Source organism: Poeciliopsis prolifica, unplaced genomic scaffold, assembly GCF_027474105.1.
Source record: "Poeciliopsis prolifica strain line A6 unplaced genomic scaffold, Auburn_PproV2 SCAFFOLD013, whole genome shotgun sequence".
Lineage (NCBI taxonomy): Eukaryota > Metazoa > Chordata > Actinopteri > Cyprinodontiformes > Poeciliidae > Poeciliopsis > Poeciliopsis prolifica.
In genome coordinates this window covers 7,401,244-7,421,942 of record NW_026562388.1, presented here as the reverse complement: position 1 = coordinate 7,421,942, position 20,699 = coordinate 7,401,244, and the positions used below count along the sequence as shown (strand labels likewise).

Genomic DNA, 20,699 nt, shown 5'->3' with positions numbered 1-20,699 from the left:
ACATGGCTCAGTGTTGTCTCCAGCCTTCCTCTGTTCTCCCTCACTCTCTACCCTCCCTCCTTCCCCTCCATCTCTTCCCCGTGGGAAGATCTGACTCTGAGAGCAGACAGTCTGCAGCCCTGAATAAATGTATAAGAGGGAGAAGGGGAAGGGAGGGTGCATTAGCAGGCAGAGGGAGCGCAGGGGCGGGAGAGTGTTGGAGGATACATACATGCCGAGTGTACAGAGAAGAGCCAGATATACATTAGATAGAGGAGGGAAGCAGTTCAGCTTGTATAGGACCAAGAACGGAGCGATTTAGCTTCCTTCAGCTGTCTCTCCCTCTCTGCACAAACACATGCTCATACACACTCCCAGTTTCTCCCCCTGACACACACACATACACACACGCGCACAGGAACAATTGCTTTAGGGTATACCAGTCGGCTCTGGCAGTCCTCTCCTTTGTTGTTTTTGCTATTGGTTGGTCTCAGCGGCAGCACGGCGTGCGCCTCTATCACCGGGTGGGTGAATGTGTATGTGGAGTCTGGAAGGCAGTGTATGAAGGATGCCACTGGCTGTACCCGGGTAAGTCAGCTCCTTCCTTCCTCTCTGTCTTTTTCTTTTTGTTCTTTCTGATCTGCAGCCTCTCCATCTCGCCTGGGATTCTTGCCTCTTTCCTCCTGCCGTGCTCATCCTCTATGCACGGTTCTTCTCTCTCTCCCTCCCTCTATCTCTATCTCTTCATGCGAGCTCCCTCTTTCTCTCAGTCTCCTCTCCTCCGGACTGTGCTCCCTCTCCAGGCTGCGCCTCATTGGTGTGTCCTGATTCTTGTTTTTTTTTTTTTCCCTTTTCCTCCCCATTAGGTTCCAGGCCCATTGGTCGTCTGCCTCCCAACCATTATCTCCACTCCTCCGCCCCTCTGTCATCCTTTCTGCCTCCGCTCACACTCTCTCCTTCTCTCTCTCTCCTGCTCTCTCTCCTTCCCACAGTCATCTCTCAAGTCGTGAAAAATTATTTGCATGCAAGAGGAGAGCAGAACTTTGCAGTGAGCTCAGTAAGGGAATTCACTGGGAGTGAAATAAAGGGAAATAATAGCAGAGGAGGAGTGAAAGTTTAAAGACACGACTGCAGTTGGTAGGTACCTTCTGCTTTGCTCATGGCATTTTGCATCTTTTCCATTGTTGTTGCTGATACTGGACTCCGCTTACCACACTTTGTCCTTCTATGTGCTGTCTGTTAGTCTGGAATTGTTGTATGTGGTTTCTTGTAGTTCATGGGAACAGTCAGCTCCTGACGGTGATTTGTGCTCTAAAAGTAGAAAATGTCTTTGTCAATCTATGGCAGTCAAATTCTGATGATACTGGTGCTGATTTAAAGAGAACTTCTAGAAGTTTTTCTTCTTCTGGTGCGGGTAATTCTGGCAGTCCAAACTTAGAATGAGCTTTTCTTGTCATCAAGTTCTTAAAATTCTGCTAAGAACTAATAAAATACCAATGAGCAAATTATTCTGTTTTAGAACATTTGATTGTTTAAAATTGTGCAAATTCCTTAAGTTTTCAGTCACTTTTAGTGCAAGCCTGTGCATCTGAAGTGCTGGAGATAAACCAACCAGTTGGACAAAGAGGAAACTGTTGAAAAAAAATAGTTTAAATGAAACTGTTTGACTTCAAATAACAGCAGGCTCTGTATTTGAGTTACATGGCTGGAATACCTCATGCACCAGTCCATTTTGTCTCTGTTTTGTGCTTGTTTTGGGAGTTAGTCCTAAAGAAAGTACAGTGCAGATGTTGTGTGTGCTCTGTAGGTGGTATTTACAGTACAGATGCAATGCAACTTGCCTCTTTTCTATCAGGACACATAACAATGCTTGAGCACAAAGTGCGCCCAACTAAGTGTTCTTTATGTCAACAAACAGCGTAGAAAAGAGGTTGGAGACTTCTGGCGATACACAAAGAATTTTATCCTTTTTTCATGGTTTCAGTAATATTTTACCTGGAGTTTCGATTAAATCGTAGGCAAGACTCTTTACGTGTTGAGGTAATGTTTTCACCACTGTTTCATCAGACCGTAACAATGATTGTTGGTGTGTTTAGCTCAGTTTCCCTCCATGTGTGTACAGAGACTGACATGAGCTGCTGTGAAGCCGTGTTCTCCGGGATCTTCTTAAAAGATGAGAGAGGAAGGCGATGTCTTGCTTGTTATTGGGAATGCTCGTGTTTGTGCCACCGCAGTGCCTGATGTGCTATGCTGAGCTGAGCCAAGGACAAGCAGACAGCTGAATGTGATTAAATTATAGTGGGAAAGCACGCTACCTGGGTCTTACCAGGTCCGACGTCGCAGGAACTCCCTCCCTGCCGTTTCTGCTCATCTCTCTTTCTCTCCCTTGCTGTGGAATAACGGCAATCGGACCCAGCCCCTGTTAATCATAACGGTCTGGTTAGAGCTGGAGCAAGGAGGAAACTCAGTGCAAGATTGAACCATTGGGTTATAAGACGCACTGTTCTCCCTTACTGTGAGGAAAAGTGCAGAGTCCTTTAGCAGTAAAAAGCCTCCTGGGGATCCCCTTTATGCAGCTGACAAGGATGGGTCAGATGGTGAGAAGCATTATAAGTCTACTTGTCTGGCATGACTGAGCACTTTGACTTAATGTGACTGTAAATACATGATAAAATAAAGCATGAGAGGCTGTTTTTCAACAAAATAAATTTTCGGAATATTTTTATCCGCTGCTGCGTGCATTCACTGATATTATTATTATAATATTACTATTATAAGAAAACTAACTGAATTACAAAATAAGAAAATGAAGGGGAAGCCACTGGGACATTTTTTTTCTTTTTTGTTTGATTAGCATCGAATTGGTTGGAAAAAGACCATCATTTAAGATGAGTATGATCCTCATTAGTGATGTACCAATCTGCCAGAGAATTGATTATCAGATTTGGCCACTTTTCCCTCCCGAATGGACTTCAGGTCTACTTCTGAAAAATCTTTTTTTTTTCCATGTTTGTTGAATGCACCAAAACTACAAACCACCCCCATTTCTGGTGGGAACATCAACCAACAACGTATACTTTAGTTAACTTTTCTTAGTTTATTGTAAGACAGAAAACGGCTTGAGACGAGAAAAGTCAGATCGGTGGATCTCTAACCCCCACACACTTTCTTTTTAATCACCATTGTGATGTAACATCTAATAGCAGACATATTTAAACTTGAAGAGACATATTTACATATTCAGTTTATTAGCTTTACAAAATAATTTCTGTAAAAGACAAACAAAATGTTAGTCAGCCTGGAATGAACCTAAGATGCAGTGGAAAACTTCCTAGTCCTTTAGAGTAAGACTTGCTGGTGAACTAGATGCAGCTCCTGACTGTGCTTCTTTAAGCTCCACACCACTGAATCTCTCTAGTGCAGAGCTGATGATCATGGCTCCCTGCTGTGGGATGGCTTATATTGTACTTTACCCCTCTGCAGCTATTTTTCCTTTATACAATAAAGAATATTTAGAGGTTTAAATACTCATTTTTGTTTTTATTTTTATGAGTTATTTTGCGAAGGCCGGTAGGACCTGCTTGTTGTTACACCGACTTTGTAAATGTGCATGTGGAGATACTGAAGAGAATCAATGTGGTCTTCCAATCAGTCTCAGTGACATGGTCACGCCAGGGTGCAGAGAAGAATGATCTATTTGAGCAGACATATTGTCAATACTGACATCTACTCAGTGTAAGATGTAGCTGCTCCCGCGTCCTTCACACATACACTCTGACTGCGCCTGCCAGTATACACATTATTAATTATGGTATATTCCTTATTCTCATCCAAGCTCTTGATTTGGATTGAACTAGTTGAAAAAACAAGAATTACATCATTTGAAACAGAGTCTTTCCTTCCATTTTAAAGATAAATATTAATGGATAAGCTTAGGTGTGGGCCAGTATGAGATTCCTGTTAACAATGATATTGGTAAAAAAAAAAAACACCACAGTTTCAAGATTTAAATAAATAAATAAACATTTTAAAATTAACTAACCATTATTCTACATGTGCTGATAAAATAACGTTTGATTTTTGCCATTGGAGCAATATCTGAAAGACTTAATTTGATTTGAACCCAGACCTGTCCAAATATACAAATGAAACACTTTAAAAAAAATTAATTGATGTTTAAATGCTTATTGTACAGAATAGCAGACCGTTTTGAGGACATAGCCCTTATGAGTTAGCCAATAAGTAAGGCTACCTGCTCCGGCACCCAGCCTGCAGCTGGATGCTTAAAAGAAGCTACTGCTACTACTCTTTTAGTTCCCGCAGTATTACTTTTTGTGTTTTTCATTATCAAAAATATTCCCAAACATAAACAAATAGTTGGGTTATTTATTTGGATAGCCAGTCTGCACAGTCTGCACTCTACTGCTTAACAACGATGCTACTGAATTTTAAAACATTGTTAACCTAATAAAAATGATTTCCACATCGTGACACTTTTTACGAAAATTTCCCAAGCAACTGAATTTGTTGTTCTTGTAAGTGCAGAAAACGTTCTGGAGCCTTCTTTAAGCTCCAGAACGTGCACAGCAACGTGTTGGTGAGGGGAAACACTGCCTAACTCTTTAAACTGCGAACAACAAAAGAAAAAAATCCTCTGTTTACCTCAACATTTTCTTTGACATTTTTTCAAAAGAAGTTCCAATTCAAGTAACAATTTTAAGCCATAGTTATTAACAACATTGTCATACCTTTATACCAGCTACCTGCCCATGACTTGATTTAAACTTTTATTTGTATGCAATAAGTAATGGATTGACTGTTCTTTCGATGAGAGTATTCCTCCAAAAAAATCACAGGTGCCACCGTCTTTCACACATCCACACAAACACACTCGTTTTTGTTCTTTTCCTCGGGGAAAACGTGATCTATCTCCTGGCGGGCAGGCCAATTAAAAACCAATCAGGGTGCTTGGAGTGTGCTGGTAATGGGAAAGCCAAGGCAGTGAAGGAAGTGGGGCTGATTAATGGACATTTTCACCTTGTGGCATAACAGCCTCCCACAGGCATCCATCACCACAGGGGGACTACACTGGCTACACACCTTTCCAGGAGCGTCTGACATGTTGTATAAGTTGCAGATGTCTGACTGTGTGATGATGAGCATAAAGTGCTCTGACGAGGCTGCAGTAGCTTTATATTAACCTGCCTTATCTGCAGGCCATGGAGATCATTTGATGTATGGCAGCATCCTGATTAATACCAGGCTGTGCAGCTCAGCTCCTTTTCATGGTTTGATAACATTCAGGGGATATGCTGTTCACCTGCTGTGGAAACCCAACCAGTTGAATACTAAGTATTTAGAGCTACAGATAAATTTATGAATTTCTCGTGTTTTTATAATCATAGATTAACATGTTTTTTTTTAACTATATATGTATGTATTACAAGTAGACTCAAGATGCCCTTGCTGAGTTGGACTGAAAAGCGTTTGTGTCTTTCCCTTTGGAGCCTTTGTGAAGCTGCGAGCCGTCAGAAAGAAGAAAAGTATTAAACGGTGTGAGCAAGGTTCGTTCCATTTCAGGAGCTGCTGTGACCTACTTCACACAGCCTGGCAGCTAGCTGTAAATAAAGATTTTCATAACCTGCTTTGGCCTCTTCCCATTAGCAGTACAACTGTGCCTTGAAGAAAATTACGAGCTCAGGAGAAGCTGAGCAGAACGGTGCTATGATATCAGAGCAGGGGACACGAGTCTGATTGCGTTGGTGTTATAGGATTACATTTGAGGTTTAGCACAACATTTAATATAACCTTAAGGTTGCATAATCATAAATGAGAGAAAAGGAAACGGAGCAATGCTAGTCATCTGCAAATATTAGAAAGGACAAAAAAAGAAAAACATCTGCGAAAAATGTTGATCTTGTTTCGTCTGGAACAAGAGACTGTACACTTACTAATCTTCACTGAAGGCACACCTGAATTATTTGGTCAGCAGGGGGCAGAGTTGTACCATTTTAATCAGATTTTACAAGAAGTATAAAACTGAGCTAATTTATCACTTTCTATACCAATATCAGTTTAATTCAATTTTCTCACTTTCATTAAAAATTGTGAAATCGATTACGGTTAACTTACATTTTTGGGAAAGTTCTTAGCTTTCTTATATAATTTTGCCAACACTGCTTAAGCTGTAGCATCTTAGACACAAAAAATATAAATCTGACGTGGGAAATATGGATAGTTAGAATTCATCCATTTGGTAAATGTATTATTAATGTAAAGAATGTGAATACACGACTTAAAAAAATACATTCCCAAATATTAGATTACAGTTATTATTTGCTATTGCGATGTTGTGCTCACTGATATGGTTATGATTGTGATTCAACATATTCCAAACTAAGGTATAGAAATGTTTGAAATGTTCTTTGAATACTCAATATTGAATCCTGAATGTATATCCAACCAAGGAACAATTGAAATCTAATTATTTTTTAATAGCATCGGTAGTTTCAAATAAAGATCCACACAGTACATTGAAAAACAGAATTTTCAACATTTCTCCTCTCAATCACCAACCAAGGGAAAATAGTCTGTTTTCAATCACTTACTTACTGATTGGGGCAACACTAGAAAAGCTGGTATTTTTTTATGCTTGCTGTGGCCGATTATATGCTGAAGTCAGACTTCAGTTTTCTAAATCACAAACATACCCAGAAAATCAGTTGCTGATGAAGTGTGTTGACAAAAAAAAGCCAAGACAATATCAAAAATAATAAACAGTGTTTTAAAGAATCTGGAATGTGTGCAGAAGTTATGTTCATGTATTTCCACACTAGAACGTTATTTGTTCGTAAAGCCTAACTGTTCAGTTTAACACTCATCGGTCAGTACTGTTAGGAAACTACCTTTCTTTCATGTAAGAGTCTCAAAAACAGATGACAGACATCTAGCTTAAAATACTCACCTCCAGGTACTAACACTGGCTTTTATTTATTTTGATAAATTGACATGATGCTTGAAGAGATTTCACTTTCACTAGAAATACTGCTGCATTCATTATATTGAGATCCTGAATCATCATTTGTTCATTGTCTTACTTTTTTTTTTTTATTACATCTATATAAGAAATAAAAGGCAAAAATATCAAATAACTTTGTGACAATCTGTCTTGTAATCGGATTTTATTATTAGGTCTACCAAATATTATCTCGGCATTAACCTGATCATTTAGAATCATATAATTTATATTAAAAATATCATAACACTTAAGAAGAAAATTAATATTAGCCTCCTGTGGTGTTTTTTTTTTTGTTTATTGTGCATACCTGCTAGCCATCTTCAGTATGTTTTTCATGGCTTACTCTAAATGTGATTCTGGTGTGTCCAAATGAATTTGTACCTTTAGCAAAAACTCTGGAAAAAGTTTTGCTATTGAATCAGATGTAGCATCAGATCTGCCTGACCTTTTGTTTCTCGAGACAATGATAACATGAATCACAAAAGGAGATGTTTCAGTGATAACAACACCCGCCTCCTCATTAATGACGCTATCAGCTGCGCGTCATCACTGAGAGTCCAACTCGTCCTGAGACTAATCAGGTCAAAGAGGCACACAGATCTACCATAGAGAAACAAAAGAAAGGAAACTAAAACCAAAAGAACAGCACGGGCCAAGCTTGTGTAAAAGCGCTGCGATATTGGAAAAATGATTACCAAACAGGCATCCATTATTCAACAGGGCAATCAGGGAGGGCTCAGTCTGTTCATTTATGCGAGCACCGTAAATCCGATTTGTCGGTTTTGATCAACCTGAAATCTCCCAGTCACACGCGGGCAATATTGGGTGAATATTATTCTGTCTAATGGGGAATTGATGACGACATGTGACACCGGTCAAGACAAATGGATGGCTTTGGGAAGGGGGAAGAGGCTGGAGGTGTTGGGACAGAGGTTTATTACCGATTGAGGCACTGTATATTGCATTTCATTTATAAAGAGGATTCCAGAGAGTTACTAATGCAAGGTTAAGCTTCCATTGAGCATGCTCAAAGTGATGGAAAAAAAAACTATTTTTTTATGATCAAATAGTGTTTTATCATGTTATCATTATGGAGTTTTTGGGGTGTGTGTTGAAGGTCAAAGAAGCACAGTTAATTGAAAATCTAAATGATTTGTGGAGCTCGAACAAGCACACATCTGTGCTCATGTGTATGCAAATGAGGGTCTTGTGATTGCTATGTGCAAGAACACGGGCGCACTTGTGCTCGCGCGTGGCTCCGCCAGGCAGGCAGACTTGATGCGCTCTGAGCTGCAGCGTCTCTGTGAGGGTGGCCTGACCTCTGCCTTCAGCTCCGCTTCATGGGACAGCAGCAAATGAGAGGTGTCATCGTATGACAGCAGCGCGGTCCCTCTTTAGGACTGACTGCGCATCGCACGCGTGCACGCAAACACACATATTGACAAATGGGCTCGTGGTGCGCAGGCAACCTCACATAAATGCATGCAAATATTCAAGTTGAACCAAGCGCTGGCAACAGTTGGAACATAAACAGACATAAATGCATAAATATTGACACGCAGGCAGACTTTCACAGAGACCCATGGGAAACACAGCCCAGATCAATAGCTTTGCTTCGTGAACATACAGCTTTTGTTTGGGCAACAATGATTTAGATTCAATTTGACCACTTAGTGTTTATGCCGAGCTTTGACCAGCTTAGAAAATCAAACTCGAATGTGAACAGGATTTTGTCAACCGCTAACTTTTGATTTATTTTCATTGTTCGAGGCCTTTCTGAATTTAAAAAGCTCTGTAAGTTTGGATAAAATGGGCTCATACTTAATGTGTGTTCTTTGTTGCCTGCTAACTGTTTTTTCAGAGATGCAGTCAACAGTAAATTAATTAGGCATGGCAAGTTTATTTGTATAGCCCCATTCATACAAAGTAATTTAAAGTGCTTTACAGGAGAATAAAAGAAAGAAAAATAAAGTACATTAAAGACAATAATGACATTCATTTCAATTTTAAAAAATTAAGCATAACAAGAAAACAAAGAGTGACTGCTTAAAAATTATAAAATTAAGTTATTTTTATGAAAAAGCTGCATTAATATTTTCAGTCCTTAAATTAACTAAAAGTTCCAGCAAAATGCACATTTTCAGAAAGTTTGTTCCAGAGATGAAGATTAAATAAGTTAAATGCTACATTCTCTTCTTGTCATAGTGAACTCATTAAGGAGCTTGCTGATGACTTTATGGTCAAAATTACATAGCTCTGAAATCTATTTTTGCCCAATACCATTCAATGTCTTATAGGGTTTTTTTTTTTTTTAACAAAAATCTTTCTTTCTCAGAAAATACACTGATGTGACGAGATCAATTTCCTTGGTGAGGGTTAGGACTCTGGCAGCAGCATTTGTGATGAGCAACAGCAGCCTCATTGAGTCTAGAAAGTGTTGATCTCTAACCTTTCAATTTCACAGGTTTATGTGCTGTTAGATTTGTCCTTATTGATTTGATTCTTCATTGAAAAGAGTTCAGACTAAAGGTCGGCAACATCATGCAACTAGTCAAATTAGAAACCACCAAATTTTATTCAGTAGGTACTCATATTGTGATTATTACGGTAATGCAAAGATATGAGCTCTTCCATCTTTTAGACTGCAGCTGTGGGAAGGAATAAAGGACTATCTTGCTCAGAACGCAATAAAATTTGTTCTCATTTTTTTAGGGAAGAAGTGTGTGAAAGTGTCTTGAAAAAAAATCTTAAAAATTGGCAATCTAGTTGTTAATTCTAACATAAGCAGTGATAATATTGCACCTGGATTGCATTACGTATATTAGCTTTTTGTAGTAGAATACTTTGTAAAATAATACATAAAATCTAAGTTAAAAGAAAATGCACCCCTTTTTTGTACATCCTTTTTAAATACACAAACCACCATTTTCTTGTTTTTTTATGATTTTAGTAGATATGTCTATTAAAAAGAATAGCTGAAATCCAAAAGTTTAAACCATATTCAGAGCTTTGAACCAGCAAGTTGGAAAAAATTAGCTTGTGTTTTTTTCCAACACATGGAGTGTTTAGAAATTATACCTAAAATGAAGAAGAGCTGCCATGCAGTTGACTTTTCACCTTTTAATCATTTGGATAATGGTGCTCCAATATAAAAAGTCCTTCGGGTGCCTAAACCACACCACCCAAGACTAGAATTACTTTTTATGAAGGACTTGGGCCTCTGGGAGGAACTGGAGAGGGCCTGGAAGGTGAAGACCACAGTGGTGCCTGTGGTCATCGGGGCCCTCGGGGCAGTAATCCCCAAACTGGAGCAGTGGCTACAACAGATCCCAGGAACAACATCAGATATCTCAGTCCAGAAATGTGCAATCCTTGGCACAGCCAAGATACGCAGAACCCTCAAGCTCCCAGGCCTCTGGTAGAGGACCCGAGCTCAGAGGATAAGAACCACCCGCGGTGGGTGAGAAGGGAATTTTATATATATATTAATGTGTTTCAAACCATTTGTAATCAGCCCATGAGGCTTCATGCGCATAGTAATAACAGTCAATAGTAGGCTGTAACAGTGCTTGTTAATATAAAAGATGTGCTTCTGTAGTTTTTCCTGTTTGTTGCAGGACCATGATAATTTAGGCAGTAATTCCACTCCATGATGAAATTTTTCTTTAGCAATAAGGGATGTTTTATCGTACTAAATCTCTGTATGAACAGTGCAACTGTTGCTGTACTCTTTATTATTAAAATCTCCAGCTTAAGTTTCTTATGTGCTCTGTGAGGTTGAATCGGCACATTCATCATACTGAAATGACCTACCTCCCAAAATAACAGCTTCACTGCCCACCTGGAAAGGATTTCCGGAACAGCAGAAGATTAATCGGTGTAGGTCATTTCCTAAATCTTCTGAATTTGTTGGTTACCGTACCCCAGCAAGAATTGTACTACAATAAAAAAATCAGCAAATCAAAATTGTAGTGACCCACAATTTGGTATTAAACAGCACTCTTTTATCCTTCCAAATCACTCATGAAACCTCCCCAAGATTGTTAAGAGATTAAATTAATTGTAGCAACAAGGTGGTTTGGAACATGTACCATAATGTACCATAATGTAGTGTATTCATTTGTAAGCTAAGTACACAAGTCTCCTGTGGATGCTTGGAAGGTGTGGGTTTGTTCAGAAGCACTCCTCAAAGTAGGGCATTCCCACCTTCCACCTGCAGGTCGCCTCAGAAATGGTCTCCTGAAAGTGCTGACAGTGCACCTCTGGGTCTTCCAGTTACAGCTGGGATTGCTCTCCCATGACTGCTTGTCCTTTGCTCCCTCTGTCTTACCTTTATCATAGTATGTCTGTCTTGTTTCTGTCCTTGCATGCTCACATATTCTCTCTGCAGCTCCTCCTTTGCCTTGTTGTCTCCCTTTGTACCCCCTTGTCAATTCTTTCGCTCTAGTTCTAACTGCATTGCATCTCCCTTTTCATTCCCTGTAACAAGATTTTCCCTGTTCATTTGTATTATTAGTCCAAATATAACAGTGAGGCGGGAGGAAGGGATGTCAGTGTAAGTTTTTTTTTTCCCTCCCTTCTTTATCTCAGTTCAGTGGTTAACGAGATGGATGGACCGCATATTTACTGTTAACAAGGAGGATGCCATCGCTTCTCATTCTTCCTCACCAATTGTGCCCCACAGTATCATGCATAATAAATCAAATCCTCTGTGTCAGCATCGCTTTCTTTACACAGGCAACAGAGTCATAGAGTATAGTGTGATCTGCTGCAAAATGCAGGAGAAATATGAAACTAAGCACTCAGAGCAGCTCTTCGCTCCCCCTTCCATTGCTGCAATGTATTCAGGTCATTGCCAGGTCTCTGTTAAAACGCTTCTTTGGTTTCTCCTCTCTAAGCTCGAGCATCTTGTTCGTTTTACTCAAATCTGAGCAGCCCCTTGCCCTGAATAAATAGTGCAACACGTTTTGCTTCTTTAGTCTTAGCCCTTGCCGCCGTTTTGCTCGCTAGCTCGCTTCCCCCTCCCCGTAGGACAGCTCTGCCCTGCCCCGTGTATGTGACCTAATTTTCCTGCTCGGCCCAGCGTTTTCCGATGTGAGTCGCTCCAAAATAGCTTGGCTACAGCAGACCATGGCAAACTCATTTCCATCTTGCATAACAGAAACCAAACATCTCCCCGCCTTCACCCTCTGAACGACATCACCACCGCCACTCTGCCTCGGCTCAATGGCGAGATGGCACTTATTCTCGCAGGCTGAATCTCGTCTTCCCACCTCTCTGTGTGAGGAAGATGGTGAAATTATCATTTTCACTTACTCATTTTTATCCCACAGTTTGTGCATTATGTCTTTTCAGGCCGTCTTAGTAATTGAACATGTCAAATTAATAGATTATACAGCCGTGCTTAGTCAAAGAAGAAAAGATACAGGAATAGGAAGTGATTCCTTTTCTCACTGCAAAAGCAGCGAAGCTAAATCAAAGAGGTCCCAAAAGGATTCATAAAAACATTTATGAGATGTAGCTTTGCTCCATAACCTTAAGTGTATTTCATAACAGCATCAAAATAACTATTCATATGCTATTAAAAGCTCATTTAGGTGTTGAGCCCTACAATATATTGCGTCGAGATGACACTGTGGAAGGCTGTAAGAACTGAACATATCTACTCCTTGTCGCTGGATTGGCTCTGGATGGAGATTGTGAGGAGCTGTGGGCTGAGAAAGAAATCATTATTTTACCAATGGCTTCAGCACTTCTTAACATGTTCAATGGGGTGCCTTTCGCCAAGCTAATGCAGAGAAATGGAAACAGATGGAAGGCATGATTATTTGATCTGCAAAGAGTTCCTGGTGGGCTTTGTAGTAAGTGGACGAGACTGCTTAGAGGCAGAAGAGTGGGCTGTATACGTCTGTGTGCGTGTGTGTGTGTGTGTGTGTTCTGAGGGATGTGCACGAGTGTGGGTGGCTGTTGTCTGTGTTTGAATGTCTTTGTGTGTGCGTTTTGTCCATCTGTTCATGTGTTTGGATGTGTTGCATGCGCCTTTGTGAGTGTTTACACGCTATTGTGTCTCCCTCCAAACATATGGACCTCTAATTAGGAGTGAGCAATGAATAGTGATACAGGTAGCAAGCTCATTCAGACTTTCAAGCTCCGTTTATGGTACTGGCCTCCTGCTTTGATTTGCTGCACAAAGCACTGTAAAAGCATTCAAACCTCTAGAACTTTCTCATGCTTTGAGAGGTTACAGCCAGATTTAAAGTTCACATGTAAAAATCTTAAAAATCTTAAAACGTGGCTGGCATATGTGTTACTCTGATAAACCTAAATACAATTCATTAATAAACTGAGAATTATCAATGGAAAGCCATAAAAGGTTAAATTTGCAGTTGAATTCAAGTCAGGAAGTGGACACAGCAAGGTCTTGGATAATAAAAATGGTCAGGTCAGACCCAAACCTGTAAAACAAAGTTAGGAAAGAATCACGCTGTTGGTCAGAGATGGTATGAAGATGTGTGACTCTAATTGCAGGGTAATCCAGAAAGAAAAGCCTTAAGATGATGCAAAATACTTGAGACCAGAGCAGAGGTTCATCTCTTAGCAGACAGTTACATGGACTGACCTTATCCCGTCCTCAAAAGTCTTTGTCCTTTGTGTTACAGACATGTTCCTGCTGCACTACAGCTGAATTATCTCAAGTCATCAAGTTAGACAGATGTCTCATATTAGGGCTCAATACCTGTTCATTTGGCTTAGGTGTATTAAACCAAGAGGAAATCACTCCCTTCTTTTGTCTGGCATCAGGATTTCATGTCCTAAACATAAAACTTGAACTGAACAGTGAAATGGTTTGGAATGGCACAGTCAAAGTCCAGGCCGAAATCTATTGTAGAATCTGTGATTTAATTTGAAAACTGATATTTTTTACAAATACTTCCCCTTTAATCTGATTCTGAACGATTTAGCAAAAAATAACAGACAAAAATGTAATGTAGATGTGCAAAGCTGGAGGAAAAATATTTACTGAAGACGGGCTGAATATATAGGCTAAACTTTTATATATTTTTTTATCTTCACAATTATGTGCAACGTTTAGTAGTTTTTGACATAAATTCCAATAAAACAATTAAATTAAAATGTCTCATTTCTAAGTGTGAAAAAGTTCAAGGAGACTTTGAAAGGCTTTACATGTTTTCACACTTGCAGAAGTTCTGTTCCTTTGTTTGACATTTGCTTTGCATATATAGCCTCTATACAGTCATAGAATGCAGTGTTAATAGCTCTACCCCACTCTTAAGACAATTTCTAATAAGAAAAATACATAATACACCTATATAACTCTATATTGTACAACCCACACAAAGTAAAGAGAGAATTACTCACTCTCTGTGTTCTTGTATTCATCTCACTGTATTGTCTGAGCTGTCTCAATGTCTTTCTGCCCACTATTCAAAGCTCCATATTTCTGTCCTCGTCACAGATTGGCCTTGACATGCCTCAGATTATTTCATACATGTAGCGTACATAAACATGCATACACCTGGGCAAAACATATAGGCTTTCATTTTTGCCTCTGTTGAATGCACGGGGTCTGAGAATGGGGTGCATTATCACATGTGGCTCCCTGTCAGGCGAGGGGTTGGAGGACGTGGCTGGCTGGTGTGTGCATGCGTGACTGGCGGGCCACACCTGTCAACAGTACTCCAAAGGCGCGGCGGTGATGCTATCTGACAGCCCAACTGCCACGGAGGACGTGCGTGCGCGTGTGACCGTTTGGATGAGTCACTGTTGTGCCTCCACCGCTGTGTTCCCCTGGAGCACCCACTTGTGTCTGACTGGTGTATTTGGTGCATGTGTTTGGGTGCATTATTTTATTTTATTTTATTTTATTGTGTTTTCCTGGCTCTGTATTCTGAACATATTAACAGCTGGCCTCTTACTCACACAGTAAACAATCACATTGAACCATCAAAATTTTTAGCAATCGAGTCTCGAGTAGTGTTTGCACCATGCCTCTGCAACACTTTCAAATATGTAATGTGCTGAAACACTCACACTCTCCATCTGCTTGTCTTTGTATCACAGCAATCTGGTTTAATTCATTCAGCTGGATTTACATTAATGAATATAACCTTTGGCATTCTAATGGAACAGCTTAGTGTAATGCAAATCAAGTTGAATTTAACTTATTTTTCCCTACTATCTTATCCACTAAAAAGGTGGTCTCTGGATGTGACTGCCAGAGAGCGTTCTTCTGTCATGACCACTGCACTCCCAGCATTATGAAGCAGTCATACCTTCCGGTATACTCATGCACATGCACTTGGCTGAAAAATTCAGCCCAGCTCCCAGCGTTACCTTGCATGTATAATTACAGGATATGCTGCCTGCTGCTGATAACTCTCCCAAACAATGTTTGAAGGGGGAAGGCGGCGATGAATTCCCAATGAAGTGTGAAAAAGACTGATTAAAATTGCCGTGGTCAAAAGCCAGCGCTCCAGTGTGTTCTGCTCTCATGGACCAAGGGAGATGGGGAGACAGACTCTGCAGTGGAGATAGCAAGGTCTTTTTCTCTGTGTGACTCACGGGAATGAATTTTTGGTTTCTATTTTTGTCCACAGTAGAAAGGTTTTTGGCAAGTAAGCTTATGTTTTGGCCGCTGCATCCTTAGTGCAACTTCCTGTATGTGTACCGACTTGAACACTTATTTAGAAATACTTAACATAACCCTACTTATGAAATAGAAATTTTTCATCCAAGTAGCCTTTTTTGAAGGTGAGGTTGTGTAGTTAGGGCAGTCAATATGTTACCTTCAGCAGATGAAAGCCCAGTTGATTCAAGTTTGAAGAATCGAGGAGACATTTTTAAGGGGTGGTCATTCAATCTGCTGTGAATGCTTACTTAACCTTAAGAAATTTTTACACACAAAGAAAGCTTTTACAGAATACAAAGCAAATGCTTGGAATGACAATTAAATCAGAGATACACTAAAAAATCAGTTGGTGGCACAGATTATCCGATCTTAAGTTGACCCAAACTGACAACTGGACGATCAGAATTTTTTTTTTTGTGAGGTGCAGGGTTCTAAAATGCTCTATACCTATCATAAGATTTACGAGACCGCATCAGCAACACCACTCTTCAGTGTGGACCTGGTTGCTGAGTGAAGACTCAAATTTGAATATTTTCAGTGAGATGTTTTACATTAGAGTCAGGATGTGAAAAGACAAGAGAAGCTTTTAAAACAAATCGTGATGCGTCGGGACATGTATGAAGTTTATTCAGGCTGAGAAAATCTGGGACAGGAAGGCTGAACAATATATACGATGATGGTATGTATAGCTTTGTTGAGTTTTTAAGCTCTATATGTTATGGAGCATGCTAGATAAAAATTTTTTTGGTAACATTCAGAAAGATATTATGGATAAATATTTAGCATGGAAAACACACAGAAGCTGTTGCTTTCATTTCTAGCTGAGTTAATCGTCCTAATTGCACGTAAAAAACCACAAATGACAGTTGAAAATGTCAACTTTGTAATAATTTTATCTTTTGTTATAAAATATTTGTAGGACTCGGTCTTGCATGACTCGTCTTTTACACAACAAACATGACGTCGCCTTTGCTGCTAATATAAATAATTTATTACCACTTAATAAGGGACGACTAGGGGAAAAAAACCTATGATGGTGTTCTTGTGTCTATAGTTTTTAAAACAGAAAAATAATCAGTTAAAGATGATGATGAAAGCCAATTTTGATGATGAGAGGCATTTTTTCTGCAAGAGTGAAAAAAATGATATGGGAATACTTCCTCTGCTAAACATACTTTTAGCAAAGTGCTTTAGCTCCATTTAATGTTTTTTTGCCATCTTTCACTGATCAGTTATATGTGAACAATTTATTGTGATAGTTCACCATTCTTTATGTTCTTACAAAATAACTAAAATGAACAGTATGTTCAAATACTCAATTTTATCTACAAATGACCAAAACTTTTCTTTTATATAAAAAAAAAATTAAGCAATATCATATCTTGTAAGATCAAATGCGTTTGAATCTCTATGTGGCAGGAAAGAAATTTGAGCTATTTTTGTAATTGGCAGTGAAAGCATGTAAAAAATAACTGATTTAATGTTTATGTTACACAACTACTTTGTACTCTGAGCTTGTCCAATGCAGTACCTTCCCTAAAAGGCATTGCATCATAGAGATGTCACTGTAAATCCAGCTCAGGTGATAAAACAATGGAAAAATTTAAACAACAATTTCAGGTACCAAAAAATTACAGTTTTTGACAAAGAAAAAAGGCTTTACTAATCAAAAACAGCGTTTAAATTTAAAGAATTCATAGCCAGTGTAGTTTAATTCAGCTTAGATTGAATTGTAATTTTTCTGCAATTTCTTTTGAAATTATAATTTTAAAAGAAATTTAAAATTATAAATTTCTTTTATATAATTTCTTTTTGGTGATCATCATACCATAAAACATATGTATTTTTATTTGTTATCACATTTGTTGTCACATGTACATGAAGCACACTCTTCATGATTAGCATACATTGGAAACTTTATTGAAAGCGTAACTAGTTAGTCTCTTTGTAGAAGTAAGGATTTCTTTATGCATTTTCAAGCTTAAAATACACATCATCACATCAGTGGCTCTTAGAAAATAATTAAAACGGTAATACTGTACCTGACAAAATTACAGGAACAGTTTCCTTTGTTGAGAAGCATTGTAGCATTTCATCATCATGAGATGTTCCTCACTTCGGTTTCTGAAACATGAGGGGTTTTTTTGTTTTGTTTTTTGTTTTTCCTATTTGTAAGCACTCCTGAGAATAATCTGTACAGTTATGTGTTCAGTAACAAACATTTGATACATTACGCACCTGTATATACTCGTGAGTGTGCATGTGTGTGCGGTCGTGTAGGTGTCCAGGCGACTGTTTGCAGAGGGTAGGGAGGGAGTCTCATTCGAAGCTTGTGGGTGTCAGGCTCAGGGCACCTAATTACAGCCCCGACTCCCACAGATTGCCAGCTTCTCCCTCTGCCCCCATGTTTGGGTGCATCTTCCCTGGCAGAGTCAGATGTTGCACTTCACTCATCTCCCAGGCTTTGGTCTCAGGGGGGCTCCACCTAAGCGCAAAGCTCAGCGGCGTCTGATTAACCGGCTCAAATGAGATCCCCAGCTAGCTGTCTATACCGTCATTCTCTCAGCTGACAGTCTGGAGATGAGCTGCCAAACAGCCACCCAGCACGTTTAGCTTGTTAGCGTGATCAGGAGGTTTCTATATCATGTCTAGCAAACAGTGGAATTACAAACCTGTAGGGACCTAATTTGGACTACTCTTGTTGAGAAACTAGCTAGCTATTTACCTCTGGGCTAACAAGGCTTGGCTGACAGAGAGAGGGTCATTTTTTATTTTTCTTTTCTTGTACGGTTCGATAATTGGTGGTTATTAGTGAGGAGCTTTGGCGCTGGTTAACCCTTTCCTTCCTAAAAGCACAGCACACTGTCTTTCATCTCATTTCAGAGGAAGGAAAGATGGATGCCTATGGGGTGGGGGTTGTTTTTTTTTTTTTTTCATGCCAACAGTAAAGCGGGCACACTTTAAAGAGCAGCACAGCTGCCTTCGCTGCATCTGGGCACCAGATTGAAAGAAGAGGGAGGGGAACAAGAGGAAGAACGGGGAATGAAACAGAGGGAACAGAAGGGAAGAGGAGGAGAGAGAAGGAAACAAAGGCTGACATAGATAACATCTATCAGCACAGCAGAAACATGGGCTGGGTTTATCATTATAAATGGAGAGATATATACCCAACAACCCCCCACTCCTCCAAACTCATCCTCAGTTTTCATTTTCAGAAGCTGGAAACCACTAACTGGGCCAATCCACAACAGGGATTAACTATGGAGCTGCAGAAGCATTTAAATGTGCTCACAGCGAGCTCGGCGCTTACTGTGGGAGTGATGGTAAACACAAACACCAAGGTGTCACGGAGAAGAAAGAAATCAGGAAGCGCACCATATACTTCATTGTTTCTACTTCTTTTTTTTTTTTTTTTAAAGGGATGTCATGTATAATTTGAGTACTACAGAGGAGAAGGGTTACAAAGAGACTGCAATATAGCACCATCACATAAAAGTAGCTGTTTAACATTTAATGCAGAAAAATGTTCCTGGGATTCTATTAAATACAGATAAATGTTGGAAAACAGTTTATGAAGAGAAAATAGACATTTTCAAAAACATTGGTGGAATTTAACACCAAGGTGTTGATAAACCTGTGTTGTGAGTAAAACACATAAAAGAGAAAAAGCCATATGCTATGGGTTGTTTGAAAGGGTTGTAAACCCAAAATAAAATAAAACAACTAAAAGATAATGCCCATTTTTGCATGAAAGCATACAGTATGTCACTCTTCAACCCTCCCATGTGATTGGATCACTGGGGCCACACTCTTCAGGCCATTGTCAGGTTGTCCTTCTGGTTCTCTTAGCTTTTGGACATGCCATTAAAAAAAACATATCAAGGGGAAAAGCATGTCAAGGGAAACCCCGGTTACATGTCGGAACCACCTTAGCTGACTCCTTTTGGTCCAGAGAAGCCACAGCTCCACTCCAAACTCCTCAGTTTGTGTCTAAGGCTGAGTATAAGTGTGTCTGAATTTCATTTCAGAATATTATTTTTGGGATTTTTGTTTTTCCATGATTCATAACAAATTGTCAGAATTGAGGTTTGCAACTATATAGATTGGTAAAGTGAGGGCTTTGCGCTGTGCCTCAGCTCTTTCTTGATCCCAACAGACAGAAGAAATGCCTGCCTTACTGCAGATAACGCCCCAATCAGTCTTCTTCTACATCTTATGAACAAAGCACTCATCCATTTCAGCAATCCATCATTTTACAGTTAAGAAATATGACTGACTCCCATTCTGGTCACCTTACATACTTGGCTACAAATTGCTCCGGTGCACACTGAAGATCAGGAGTTACAGATATTAATAGAACCACATCATCTCCAAAAACAAACATGAGACCCCAAGGTTCCCAATCTTAACATTCTCTTTTCCATAACTGCACTTTAGAAGATGATGAAAAGAGGAAATCCTGGCAGAGTCAACCCTGGTCTGCAAAACACTTTGACTTTGTGGTGAAAATGTAGTCACAGGTCTTGCGCTTTGGATAAGATTTTGTTTTAAGAATATAAATGCTAGTCACTAATCAGGTTGCATCAAGGAAAAATTTGCAGATTGTGATTTCTGGGAGATTGAAATCTTCTTTTCGAACTGGATGGTGTTTCATGACAGAAATCGGCACCATGGAAAAGTGACGTACATCCAATTAACTCGCAATATGTTTTAAAAACCACTTGCAACACTGCTAGCTTTTTTTTTTATCTGTCTCTTTCTACCCCTCTCCTCTTTTCTTTTGTTCTACCTCCATTAGAGTTGTCCTTGACTGCCGAGGGAGCATGCAGTGCAGTCTTTGCTTGAGAGGAGCCAGTCAAATGTTCTCCCACTCTTATGTTGAAACAAGAATAGGAGAGGATATGGAGGGATAGAGATGGATTGGATGGAATGAATGAGGTTGGAGAGTTTGCATTTTAATTCAGCTAACATCTTCTTAAAGCCACAAAGAGCTGTGAACGAGCTGTGAACGAAGATTAACAGGAAGTTGGCGTGATGACTAAGCATTGGGAG

General features: G+C 39.5%; 1 protein-coding gene across 8 annotated transcripts in view; it reads left to right on the top strand.

Annotated features, from left to right (window-relative positions):
* Positions 1-201: 201 nt before the first annotated feature.
* The window catches only part of myt1lb (myelin transcription factor 1-like, b), a 111,825-nt gene continuing 91,327 nt past the window's right edge, over positions 202-20,699 (top strand). For 6 of the 8 annotated variants that reach the window (XM_055038325.1, XM_055038329.1, XM_055038324.1 and 3 more), the window contains exon 1: positions 826-1,116. The gene's annotated coding sequence lies outside the window, so the exon portion shown is untranslated. Of the gene's footprint in view, positions 568-600; positions 797-825; positions 1,117-20,699 lie in introns of those variants that run through there. The other 2 variants (XM_055038319.1, XM_055038322.1) reach the window with 2 other exon arrangements.